This window comes from Eleutherodactylus coqui, chromosome 5 (genome assembly GCF_035609145.1).
Source record: "Eleutherodactylus coqui strain aEleCoq1 chromosome 5, aEleCoq1.hap1, whole genome shotgun sequence".
Taxonomy (NCBI): Eukaryota; Metazoa; Chordata; class Amphibia; order Anura; family Eleutherodactylidae; genus Eleutherodactylus; species Eleutherodactylus coqui.
Window position 1 is genome coordinate 270,294,754 of NC_089841.1, and position 12,146 is coordinate 270,306,899.

Sequence of the window (12,146 nt, forward strand, 5' to 3'; positions counted from 1 at the left end):
ATCAGTCCCCACCTTCATATGGGAGGGGGGTGGGGGACATATGGCTCCGCTGTACTGTTCACCTTTTCCGGTGGGGGATCTCAATTTGGTACTGGATGCTCTACAGTGACATCCCTTTGAACCCCTTGTGGAAGTGTCACCTCACATGATGAGCATCAAGGTGGTGTTCCTGGTGGCCATCACCTCCATTCGGAGGGTGTCGAAATTGGCAGCACTCTCAACTGTACCACCCTTCGTGGTGTTTCATCAGGACAAAGGGGTCCTGCATCCCAATCCTTTTTGCTAAAGGTGGTTTCAGCCTCAGACGTCAATGAGGACATTGTGTTGCCCTCCTACTATCGGCATCCGGTGCATCATATAAATAAGGCTGGAAATGAGCGAGCACGCTCGGTAAAGGCAGTTACTCGAGCGAGCATCAGTCTTGAGTAACTGCATGCTCGTCTGAGCAAATGTGGTGGGGGGGAGAGAGCTCTCTCACTCGCCCCCTGCTAACCCCCCGCATTTGCTCGGACGAGCATGCAGTTACTCGAGAAGAGCGATGCTCACTCGAGTAACTGCCTTTACCGAGCGTGCTCGCTCATCTCTAGAGAAGGCCTTTCACAAGCTCAGTCTTGTTCGAGCTCTGAGAATTTACTTGGCGCAGACAGCCTTATACCGGCGTTCTGATGCCTTGTTTGTGCTTCCCGAGGGAGCACGTCGTGGTCAAGCAGCCACCAAGGGCACGATTTCCCGCTGGATTCGTTCGGCGGTGGCTGAGGCCTATCGGGCCAAGAGCCAGACTCCCCTTTACGAATGACTGCTCACTCGACCAGGGCTGTGGGAGCACCATGGCCAGTGCGCCATTGGGACATCTGCGACACAGGTGTGTAAGGCTGCTACATAGTCTTCTATGCACACCTTCACTAAATTTTACAGGGTGCATGTGGCAGTCGCACGTTATAATACCCACCCAAGGGGACGGATCATGTACATCCCACTGTATCCCCGATATTCCTGACAAAAAAAAGGGGATTTTTTACTTACCATAAAATCCTTTTCTTGACCAGGATATTGGGGATACAGCAACCCCCCCCCCCCTTTATTGTGTTACCAGGTTATGTGGGTCCCTGTTGGAGCTCTCGATTCTCATGATTTCACATGATCTCACTAGTATCATGCTGTTGTACAGTGTTATTGTGTTTCACATTTTTTGGTTGTGCTTCTCTGCTAGGACTCCTACCACTGCTTGCTTACAAACTGACTTTCCCCAGCAGGCAGGAAGGGGTATAGCTGACTGTGGGGAGTCAACTTTTGTCCAAGCTTTATATTGCCTCCTAGTGGCAGCTACTACCCACTGTATCCTATATCCCCGATATCCTGGTCAAGAAAAGGATCTTATGGTAAGTAAAAAAATCCCATTATGTCTGCTAGGCCTCTCCTGGGTGCTAAGGAACACTCACTGCTCTCATGTCCTCTCTTATGTCTACTAGGCCTCTGCTGGGTGCTGCGGAGCACACGCTGCTCTCATATCCTCTCTTATGCCTGCTAGGCCTCTGCTGGGTGCTGTGGAGCACACGCTGCTCTCATGTCCTTCCTTATGTTTGCTAGGCCTCTGCTAGGTGCTGTGGAGCACACACAGCTCTCATGCCCTCTCTTATGTCTACTAGGCCCCTGCTGGGGTGCTGAGGAGCACACTCTGCTCTCATGCCCTCTCTTATGTTTACTAGGCCTCTGCTGGGTGCTGTGGAGCACATGCTTCTCTCATGTCCTCTCTTACGCCTGCTAGACCTCTGCTGGCTGCTGAGGAACACGCACTACTCTCATGTCCTCTATTCTGTCTGCTGGGTACTGCGGAGCACATGCTGCTCCCATGTCCTCTCTTATGCCTGCTAGGCCTCTGCTGGGTGCTGTGGACCACACGCAGCTCTCATGTCCTTCCTTAAGTTTGCTAGGCCTCTGCTAGGTGCTGTGGAGCACACACAGCTCTCATGCCCTCTCTTATGTCTGCTAGGCCTCTGCTGGGTGCTAAGGAGCACACACTGCTCTCATGCCCTCTCTTATGTCTGCTAGGCCTCTGCTGGGTGCTAAGGAGCACACACTGCTCTCATTTCCTCTTTTCTGTCTACTAGGCTCCTGCTGGCTGCCCTGGAGCACTCACTGCTCTCATGCCCTCTCTTATGTCTGCTGTGTACTGCGGAGCACACACTGCTCTCATGTCTTCTCTTCTTTCTGCTGGGTACTGTGGAGCACATGCTGCTTTTATGCCCTCTCTTATGTCTGCTAAGCCTCTGCTGGGTGCTGAGGAGCACACACTGCTTTCACGTCCTCTCTTCTGTCTACTGGGTACTGCGGAGCTAGAGATGAGCGAGCATACACGGTAAGGCGATTTACTCGAGAGAGCATCGCCTTTTTCGAGTAACTGGTGGCTCGTCCCTAAAGATTTTGGGGGGCGGTGCGGGGGAGAGTGAAGGAGATCTTTCTCTCTCTCTCCCTCATGATCCCCTCCGCAACAGCCCGCTCACCCCTGCGCCCCCCTTTCCCGAATCTTCAGGGACAAGCCAGCAGTTACTCGAAAAAGGCGATGCTCTCGAGTAAATCGCCTTACTGAGTATGCTCGCTCATCTCTATGCGGAGCACACGCTGCTCTCATATCCTCTTTTCTGTCTGCTGGCCTCTGCTGGGTGCTGAGGAGCACACATTGCTCTCATGTCCTCTCTTCTTTCTGCTGAGTACTGCGGAGCACACACTGCTCTCATGTCCTCTCTTATGTCTGCTGGCCTCTGCTGGGTGCTGCGGAGCACACGCTGCTCTCTTGTCCTCTCTTATGTCTGCTATGCCAGTGCTGGGTGCTGAGGAGCACATGCTGCTCTCTAGTCCTCTCTTCTGTCTGCTAGGCTTCTGCTGGATGCTGTGGAGCACATGCTGCTCTCATGTCCTCTTTTCTGTATGCTGGGTGCTGCAGAGCACACGCTGCTCTCATGTCCTCTCTTATGTCTGCTAGGCCTCTGCTGGGTGCTGAGGAGCACATGCTGTTCTCATGTCCTCTCTTGTCTGCTAGGCTTCTGCTGGGTGCTGAGGAGCACACACAGCTCTTATTTCCTGTCTTTTCTTGTCTGGAATATCGGGGGTTCAGTGGGTAGTAGCTGTCACTAGGAGGTGACATAAAGCTTGAACAAAAGTTGACTCCTCCCGTCAGCTATACCCCTTTCTGCCTGCTGGGGAAGGTCAGTTTTAGCTTTATGTCCAAGGAGGTCAGACATCACATGTCTGCGAGAAGACAAACAGGATTTGTGGGTTTAGGTCTTCCTATCCTTCCCACAGGGGGGTAGGAAACAGGCAGCCTCGCAGCTCACTTGTTTTTTCCCACTCCTGAAAATGATTGTGGCACTGCTGTCCAGGCGAGCTGCCCCCCGGCTACCGTGCAGACTGCTCCACGTCCCGTTTCACGGAAGATGCGCAGCCCGGTCGCTGTGTACAGTGGGACCTACACAGAGGAGTCCCAGGCTCCATTCGCTTACTCAAAGTAGAAGCTGCAGGAGCCCATCAGGATATGGAGGCTACAGGGGTACCCAGCTGGGTCAGCCCCCAGGGTAGTGCAGGGATACAGGCTCCCCGTCTCCGTTTGTCTCACTGCTGGCTGCTATTGCATCAGCTCAACCACAGCTCACAACCCCCATCCGCCCTCTTCTGTGGCATGACCTACCTGCCCCTGTCCTTGGCTGCTCGGTTTCAGTGCGGGGAATGCTTGGAGGCCTCCAGCCTTGCTAATAACTGAGCCCCTGGCTTCAGGTCCGTCTAGGGCACACACCCTTAGGCCCCGCCTCTTTATGCCACACCCCTCCTTTTGCTGCGTTGGCTTCGGGGCCCAGTGTGTTGGGGACGGTGGGGGGCTGCTTGCTGCTCATCTCCTGGTGCTGTTAGACCTTCACCAAATTTTACAGGGTGCATGTGGCAGTCGCACGTTATAATACCCACCCAAGGGGACGGATCATGTACATCCCACTGTATCGCCGATATTCCTGACAAGAAAATGGGATTTTTTTACTTACCGTAAAATCCTTTTCTTGACCAGTGTATCGGGGATACAGCACCCCCCCTTTATTGTGTTACCAGGTTATGTGGGGCCCTGTTGGAGCTCTCAATTCTCATGATTTCACATGATCTCACTAGTATCATGCTGTTGTACAGTGTTATTGTGTTTCACATTTTTTGGTTGTGCTTCTCTGCTAGGACTCCTACCACTGCTTGCTTACAAACTGACTTTCCCCAGCAGGCAGGAAAGGGTATAGCTGACGGTGGGGAGTCAACTTTTGTCCAAGCTTTATGTCGCCTCCTAGTGGCAGCTACTACCCACTGTATCCTATATCCCCGATATCCTGGTCAAGAAAAGGATATTACGGTAAGTAAAAAATCCCATTATGTCTACTAGGCCTCTGCTGGGTGCTGTGGAGCACACGCTGCTCTCATGTCCTCTCCTATGCCTGTTAGGCCTCTGCTGGGTGCTAAGGAACACACGCTGCTCTCATGTCCTCTCTTATGTCTGCTAGGCCTCTGCTGGGTGCTGTGGAGCACACACTGCTCTCATGCCCTCTCTTATGTCTGCTGGTCTCTGCTGGCTGCAGTGTGGAGCACACACTGCTCTCATGTCCTCTCTTATGTCTACTAGGCCTCTGCTGGGTGCTGTGGAGCACACACTGCTCTCATGCCCTCTCTTATGTCTGCTGGTCTCTGCTGGCTGCAGTGTGGAGCACACACTGCTCTCATGCCCTCTCTTATGTCTGCTGGTCTCTGCTGGCTGCAGTGTGGAGCACACACTGTTCTCATGTCCTCTCTTATGTCTGCTAGGCCTCTGCTGGGTGCTGCAGAGCACACACTACTCTCATGTCCTCTCTTATGTCTGCTAGCCCTCTGCTGGGTGCTGCGGAGTATATACTGCTCTCATGTCCTCTCTTATATCTGCTAGGCCTTTGCTGGGTGCTGCGGACCACACACTGCTCTTATGTCCTCTCTTATGTCCACTAGGCCCCTGCTGGGTGCTGAGGAGCACACACTGCTCTTATGTTCTCTCTTATGTCTACTAGGCCCCTGCTGGGTGCTGAGGAGCACACGCTGCTCTCATGTCCTCTCTTATGTCTGCTAGGCCCCTGCTGGGTGCTGAGGAGCACACGCTGCTCTCACGTCCTCTCTGCAGCTCCTGTCTGCTCCTGTAATGCAGTTCTGTCCCTTTTATATCATGTCCACAGACCTGCTAATGACTTTGTAGGATCTCGCAGTGTGGGGGGCTCAGCCCTGCATTATCTCCTATGGAGGGAGCGTGCTCATAGTTCCTTTCTTCTCCATACAAACCGACTCAAGGAAGCCTCTACAAAATGGCGCACACTGAATTTACATTGTAAGAGGGGGGACGGGGCACCCCCTTACACTACCATTGTGTAGACAATCCTGTCCCTCCAAGGCATAAAATAGATGCATCTAGTGAGCTGTGTTCTGATTTGTAATGCCCTTCTGGTCTGGACCTTCGGGGAGAGGAGGGTTATTGGTGGGTTTAAATGGAACATTTTACCAGGATTTTAGACCTCAAAGTGGCGCCACGACGCTTACAATGACCTATAATACACCCAGAGATACACCTATATGAAACAGAAGAACGCTCGTCAGCCTAAAAACCACTATAAAGTGGCGCCAAGTATTCAAATGCCTGTGTTTTGAGTTAGAGGGACGATCCCCCAGGGACTCAAGTCTTTGCTTCATTACATTGTGCACCCCTTCCACTGGGCGCTCGCCTCCTGCTGATGTCAATGCAAGCCGCAGTGAACTCCCACCCTTGCATGGTGCTGGAGCTCACATAAACAGACATGCGCAGTGCGTCACGCCTAGAGCCCGTGTGCCCGCCAGGATCAAGAATCTGCCTAACTCCACTTCCGGCACATGAGCCATGTAATACAGATCCACAATACGGACGTGTTACGCATGACATGACAGCAGCACGCCATCAGCGTTTCTTCTGTAATTGCCTCCGTATTCGTTCTCATTGACTTTATTTTCTACTGAGCAAACACTGATCATTTTTTTACCCAATAGAAAATAATACAAATGAAGACAAATACAGACGAGAGACTGAGGAAACGCTGATGATGTACTGATGCATCCGATTTAGAATCACTGCATAGACTTCAATGGAAGTGTTATATCCGTGATACAGATGAAAATAATGCATGCTGCGTTCTTGAAATCCGCACATAGTTTATACACACGTTTGTGTGGACTCAATGATTTGACCCGATTTCTGTTTTACGGACAGCAAAAAGGATGGAATACTGCTGAAAAATATACTAGTCTGAGAGCCACCTTAAAGGGCCACTCTGGCAAAACACATTTTTCCATTCCCCCCACCCCATCAGCTGATTGCCTGTCACAATCTTGAGGTCTCCTCTGTGTATTTCAGCCACTTCCAGCCCCCTGTCTGATACTTATCAGGCACTATCTTGAGACTGAGATTTTTTACTTTCAGTTTCCTATAAATCAAATGATGCATAAGTACAGCATTAGCTGAAGCCATACCATTTCTGCCTGCTCTGGGGCCAGTTTAATTAGCATTACCTTCTATAGTCACCTATATAGACTACAGCTTATCCAGTCAGGAGGATGAGCTGTGATCTCCTCTATTATACCTGTGTGACAGGAGCTGTGTGATCATCATCATTAACTGTGACAGGAGTGCCTGTAACCTCTTGTAGGCAATTTGTATAGTAGATCCATGTAAAATCATCCCATAGACTGAGAATATGACTAGAAAATGAATCCATATCCTTAGTAGATCTGAGTGGGTCAGAATTGAGATCCTATGACCAGCTGAGGAAAATGAGGCCAGGAGAATCAAAGAGAAATAACCACCCAAGGTAACACTAGATCACTTATATACACTGGGGGAAAAGCTACATAACGAACCAATAAACACCTCAACGGAGTGGCCCTTTAAAGATGATCTAGCCTGGACATATATCTTTATATCATGGCAACTAATATAATAACAAGGCAGTACAGAACGCCTTCTGAAGGGCAGCTTAAAGGGGTTGTCCCGCGGCAGCAAGTGGGTCTATACACTTCTGTATGGCCATAATAATGCACTTTGTAATGTACATTGTGCATTAATTATGAGCCATACAGAAGTTATAAAACGTTTTTCACTTACCTGTTCCGTTGCTGGCGTCCCCGTCTCCATGGTTGCCGTCTAACTTTCGCCATCTTATGGCCAAATTAGACGCGCTTGCGCAGTCCGGGTCTTCTGCTGTTCTCTTTGGGGCTCCGTGTAGCTCCGCCCCGTCACGTGCCGATTCCAGCCAATCAGGAGGCTGGAATCGGCAATGGACCGCACAGAAGAGCTGCGGTCCACGGAGGGAGCAGACCCCAGCGGCCATCTTCAACCGGTAAGTATAGAAGTCACCGGAGCGCGGGGATTCAGGTAAGCGCTGTGCTGTTTTTTTTTTTAAGTCCCTGCATCGGGGTTGTCTCGCGCCGAACGGGGGGGGGGGGGGGGGGTTGAAAAAAAAAAAAAACCCGTTTCGGCGCGGGACAACCCCTTTAAGTAAGTAACGGCCATTTTCTGTGATTGTTTTTAATTCTTGATTTCCCCTTCTGTGATGCATTTATATTAGTGTAGGGACCCACTACAATGCAAGGAACCGTGAAGTGCTTAGTGGGCTCATGTATCTTGGCCAACATCCAACCAACGCCTTGCATTTATTATCTATCATTCACATGCAGTGTGGCATTAAGACTCCAGGGGGAGCCCAGGGTGGCAGTACCAATGTGGTTCACTGAAGGAAATGCAGGGCAACCCGCCGAGTTATCATGGCGTCATTAATAGGTTGCTGGTTTGCATGGTGAACTACATATATCAGAATGGTCTGGCACCCTGTATCCACTATGTGTGGGAGTTTACACCAAGCATCCACCCCCCTCATTATCAGGAGGCAGTGTGAGTGGCTGTCTCATCGGTGTCCTGCACAGGTGTTATTGGCTCCTCCATTTGGTAGTCAGCTACCTGCATGGTGAGAGGAGGATGCATCTATATGCACTCCTCAGTCAGTAAGTAACGGCCATTTACTGTGATTGTTTTTAAGTAAAGGAACGAGAGCCTATGCGGTAAGATAATTAGTGAATTCCTCTTTGCTGAATGGCCTAAAGAGATCATGTGATTGGCCCCTTAGCAACTTTCATGTAAAGTTTCCAATGGCATTTATATGATAGATAGGTAATTGATAGCAGATTGTTGGGGGTCTCCCACACAACCCCTCCCCCCCACCAATGACTTGATGTGGAGGGGCTGAAGTTGACACAAAACAACACGTATGCTGTAGTGGCCCAGAACGGTACTGCAGCTCTTTCATACTTCCATAGCAGTTGGACCCCGGCTGGTATGCTATTCACAATCTCTCCGGAGGATACAGTGTCAATAGTTTCATACCGGAATATCCCTTTGAAGAGTTCCTCCTGGTGTCAGAGTCTCTGGAAAAAGTAGTTTTCTATTAGAAAACACTGATATTTCTAAATGTTGTAGTTTGCAAAATGCAAGTGAGGCTTTGAACACTGTGTAATCCAAAGGTCGCCATACCCCTCCAGTAGCTGGCAGCCAATCACTCGTTTGTCCAACAGCTATTCCTTCCAACCTATCACCCCACATCCCTTAGCTGCTGTCGGACACCTCTGGCAGCTTATCTCCCTGGCGAACAAAAGGATTAAGCATGCTCAACATGCCTGGTTCTCTCCTTCCTTGGTAAATACAAGGAAAAGGTGAGCTGCACAGTCACTTATCTTCAAATATTCTCTAGGCACTAAACAGTTAAAGGGCATTGTTGTACTGCCTCTAGCTTGGATACAAGATGTGATACCGGGCGTGGAGGCTCTAGTACCCTGTTGGAACGCCTCTAGCTAGGATACAAGATGTGATACGGGTGGACATGGAGGCTTTTGTACCCTGTTGTACCGCCTCTAGCTTAGATACAAGATGTGATACGGGCGGGCATGGAAGCTCTAGTACCCTGTTGTACCACCTCTAGGTTGGATACAAGATGTGATACAGGCAGGCAGGGAGCTCTAGTACCCTGTTGTACCACCTCTAGCTTGGATATAAGATGTGATACGGGTGGGAATGGAGGCTCTGGTACCCTGTTGTACCACCTCTAGCTTGGATATAAGATATGATACAGGCGGGCATGAACGCTCTAGTACCCTGTTGTACCACCTCTAGCATGGATACAAGATGTGATACGGGTGGACATGAAGGCTCTAGTACCCTGTTGTACCACCTCTAGCTTGGATACAAGATGTAATACAGGTGGGCATGGAAGCTCTAGTATCCTGTTGTACCACCTCTAGCATGGATACAAGATGTGATACGGGCAGGCATGAAGGCTCTAGTACCCTGTTGTACCACCTCTAGCTTGGATACAAGATGTAATACAGGTGGGCATGGAAGCTCTAGTATCCTGTTGTACCACCTCTAGCATGGATACAAGATGTGATACCGGTGGGCATGGAAGCTCTAGTACCCTGTTGTACCGCCTCTAACTTGGATACAAGATGTGATGTGGGTGGGCATGGAAGCTCTAGTACCCTGTTGTATCACCTCTAGCTTAGATACAAGATGTGATACGGGCGGGCATGGAGGCTCTAGTACCCTGTTGTACCACCTCTAGGTTGGATACAAGATGTGATACAGGCAGGGAGCTCTAGTACCTTGTTGTACCACCTCTAGCTTGGATATAAGATGTGATACGGGTGGGAATGGAGGCTCTAGTACCCTGTTGTACCACCTCTAGCTTGGATACAGTATGCGATACAGGCAGGCTTGGAGGCTCTAGTACCCTGTTGTACCACCTCTAGCTTGGATACAGTATGCGATACAGGCAGACTTGGAGGCTCTAGTACCTTGTTGCGCTGTTTCTAGCTTGGATACAATATGTGATATGGAATGGGCATGGAGACATACAGTATGGTATACTGCAGCTTATCCCACCACATTTGCTGTAACTGAGCCTCTAGATCGTGTAAACCCGTAGGCTGTAGAGGTTGGTGTCCCAGATGGTTCCATACATGTTCTATTGGCGATATATCTGGTGACCGGGCAGCTGCAGAAGTGTGACAATGTTGTGGGGGCTCCTGGGATCCCCTTGTGTGTGCGGCCGAGCATTATCCTGCTGGAAGCCGCCATGAGAGGAACACATATGGCTGCAGGATGTCCTGAACATATCACTGAGCTGTCATTGTCCCTTGTACCACTACTAGGGGGGACCGATTGTTGTATGCAATGGCCCCCAGACCATCACACCAGCAGGGGGCAATGTGCTGCTCCACAGCAAAGGCAGGATTGAGGTGATCACCTCAAGGTCTCCAGACAGGATTAATCACTGAAGAAAACCCGGCTCCACTCCGTAGTACCCAGTTGCATAATTCACCACACCACTGCAAACTGAGAAAACTGGGTGGGTGGGTGTCAGAAGCCGTACACTTAATGGGCGCCATGAGACCAAATGTCCTTCAGCCAAGAACCTGGTAATGGTTCTGTCAGACACAGGGGTGTAACAATGGCGCCACCTGTCTCTGGATGGAGGACAATGAAACAGTTGGAGCTGCTGGTGCTTTTCGGACAATCAGACGCTCCTCTCTACTGGTGGTCTGTAGAGGGTCCTGAGCCCGGTCACATTGTATGCTCTCACACATTCACTGGTCCCAACATATCCTAACAGTCTGGTCAGATGCTTCTCTCTACTGGTGGTCTGTAGGGCGTCCTGAGCCCGGTCACCTTGTGTTCCCTCATGCGTCCACTGGTCCCAACACCTCCTAACAGTCTGGTCAGACACTCCTCTCTACTTGTGATCTGTAGGGGGCCCTGAGCCTGGTCACCTTGTGTGCCCCCATCCACTAGTTCCAACACCTCCTAACAGTCTGATCAAACACTCCTCTCTACTGGTGGTCTGTAGGGGGCGTCCTGAGCCCGGTCACCTTGTGTGCCCTCACACATCCACTGGTCCCAACACCTCCTAACAGTCTGGTCAGATGATCCTCTCTACTGGTGGTCTGTGGGGGTGTCCTGAGCTGAGTCACCTTGTGTGCCCCCATCCTCCTAACAGTCTGGTCAGACACTCCTCTCTACTTGTGATCTGTAGGGGGCCCTGAGCCCGGTCACCTTGTGTGCCCCCATCCACTAGTTCCAACACCTCCTAACAGTCTGATCAAACACTCCTCTCTACTGGTGGTCTGTAGGGGGCATCCTGAGCCCGGTCACCTTGTGTGCCCTCACACATCCGCTGGTCCCAACACCTCCTAACAGTCTGGTCAGATGATCCTCTCTACTGGTGGTCTGTGGGGGTGTCCTGAGCTGAGTCACCTTGTGTGCCCCCATCCTCTCGTCCCAACACCTCCTAACAGGCTGGTCAGAACGGCCGCTGTTGGAAAACTCATCGATACGACCATCCAGCTTCTCACATCCCAATAATGCACCCCTCTCAGACTCTGGTAACCTGGTGAAATCTCTTCTCTGCGTTGTAGAGGTGTCTAGTGGTCAACAAGCTCTACACAAGCGGAAGAAGAGGTCACAACACACAAGGAGCCTCCGAGAGCCTCTTATTGGACAAGGGTGGAACCACTTTTAGGGCCTCCAGTGCCTCTTTCGTCTAATCACCACAAGTCATCATTTATACATCTGCCTGAGATGGAACTGCAGGACGACATCTGTACCAAGACGACAACTACTTCTGGGGCGGCGGATTATTTTTGACCAAGCGTGTAAATATCTATAGTAAAAAAAGCAAAAACCTTTATGAGTGCGGATGATGTATTCTGAATGCAATGGGTTGGATCATTTAAAGTTTTACCTTATGGAATCTGTGACTATAGGGTCTGAAGATGATATAATCTAGGAGTTGTACACAACTGAAAGAGGGGAGTCAGAAGCCACAGCCTGCAAGTATAGAGCCTCAAGGGCTGCCAGATGCCCAGGAGGGCCATTAGACCTGAAGCTGAGGTAAACTTCTGTTCATCAGTTTACTCCTAGTTCACCATATGGACTGCAGTAAGCTTCCATACTCTACCCCATAGAACAGAACGAAATTCATACCAAAGTGTGAATAAATAATGATGGAGACCGGAGCATCCCTGGTGCCCAC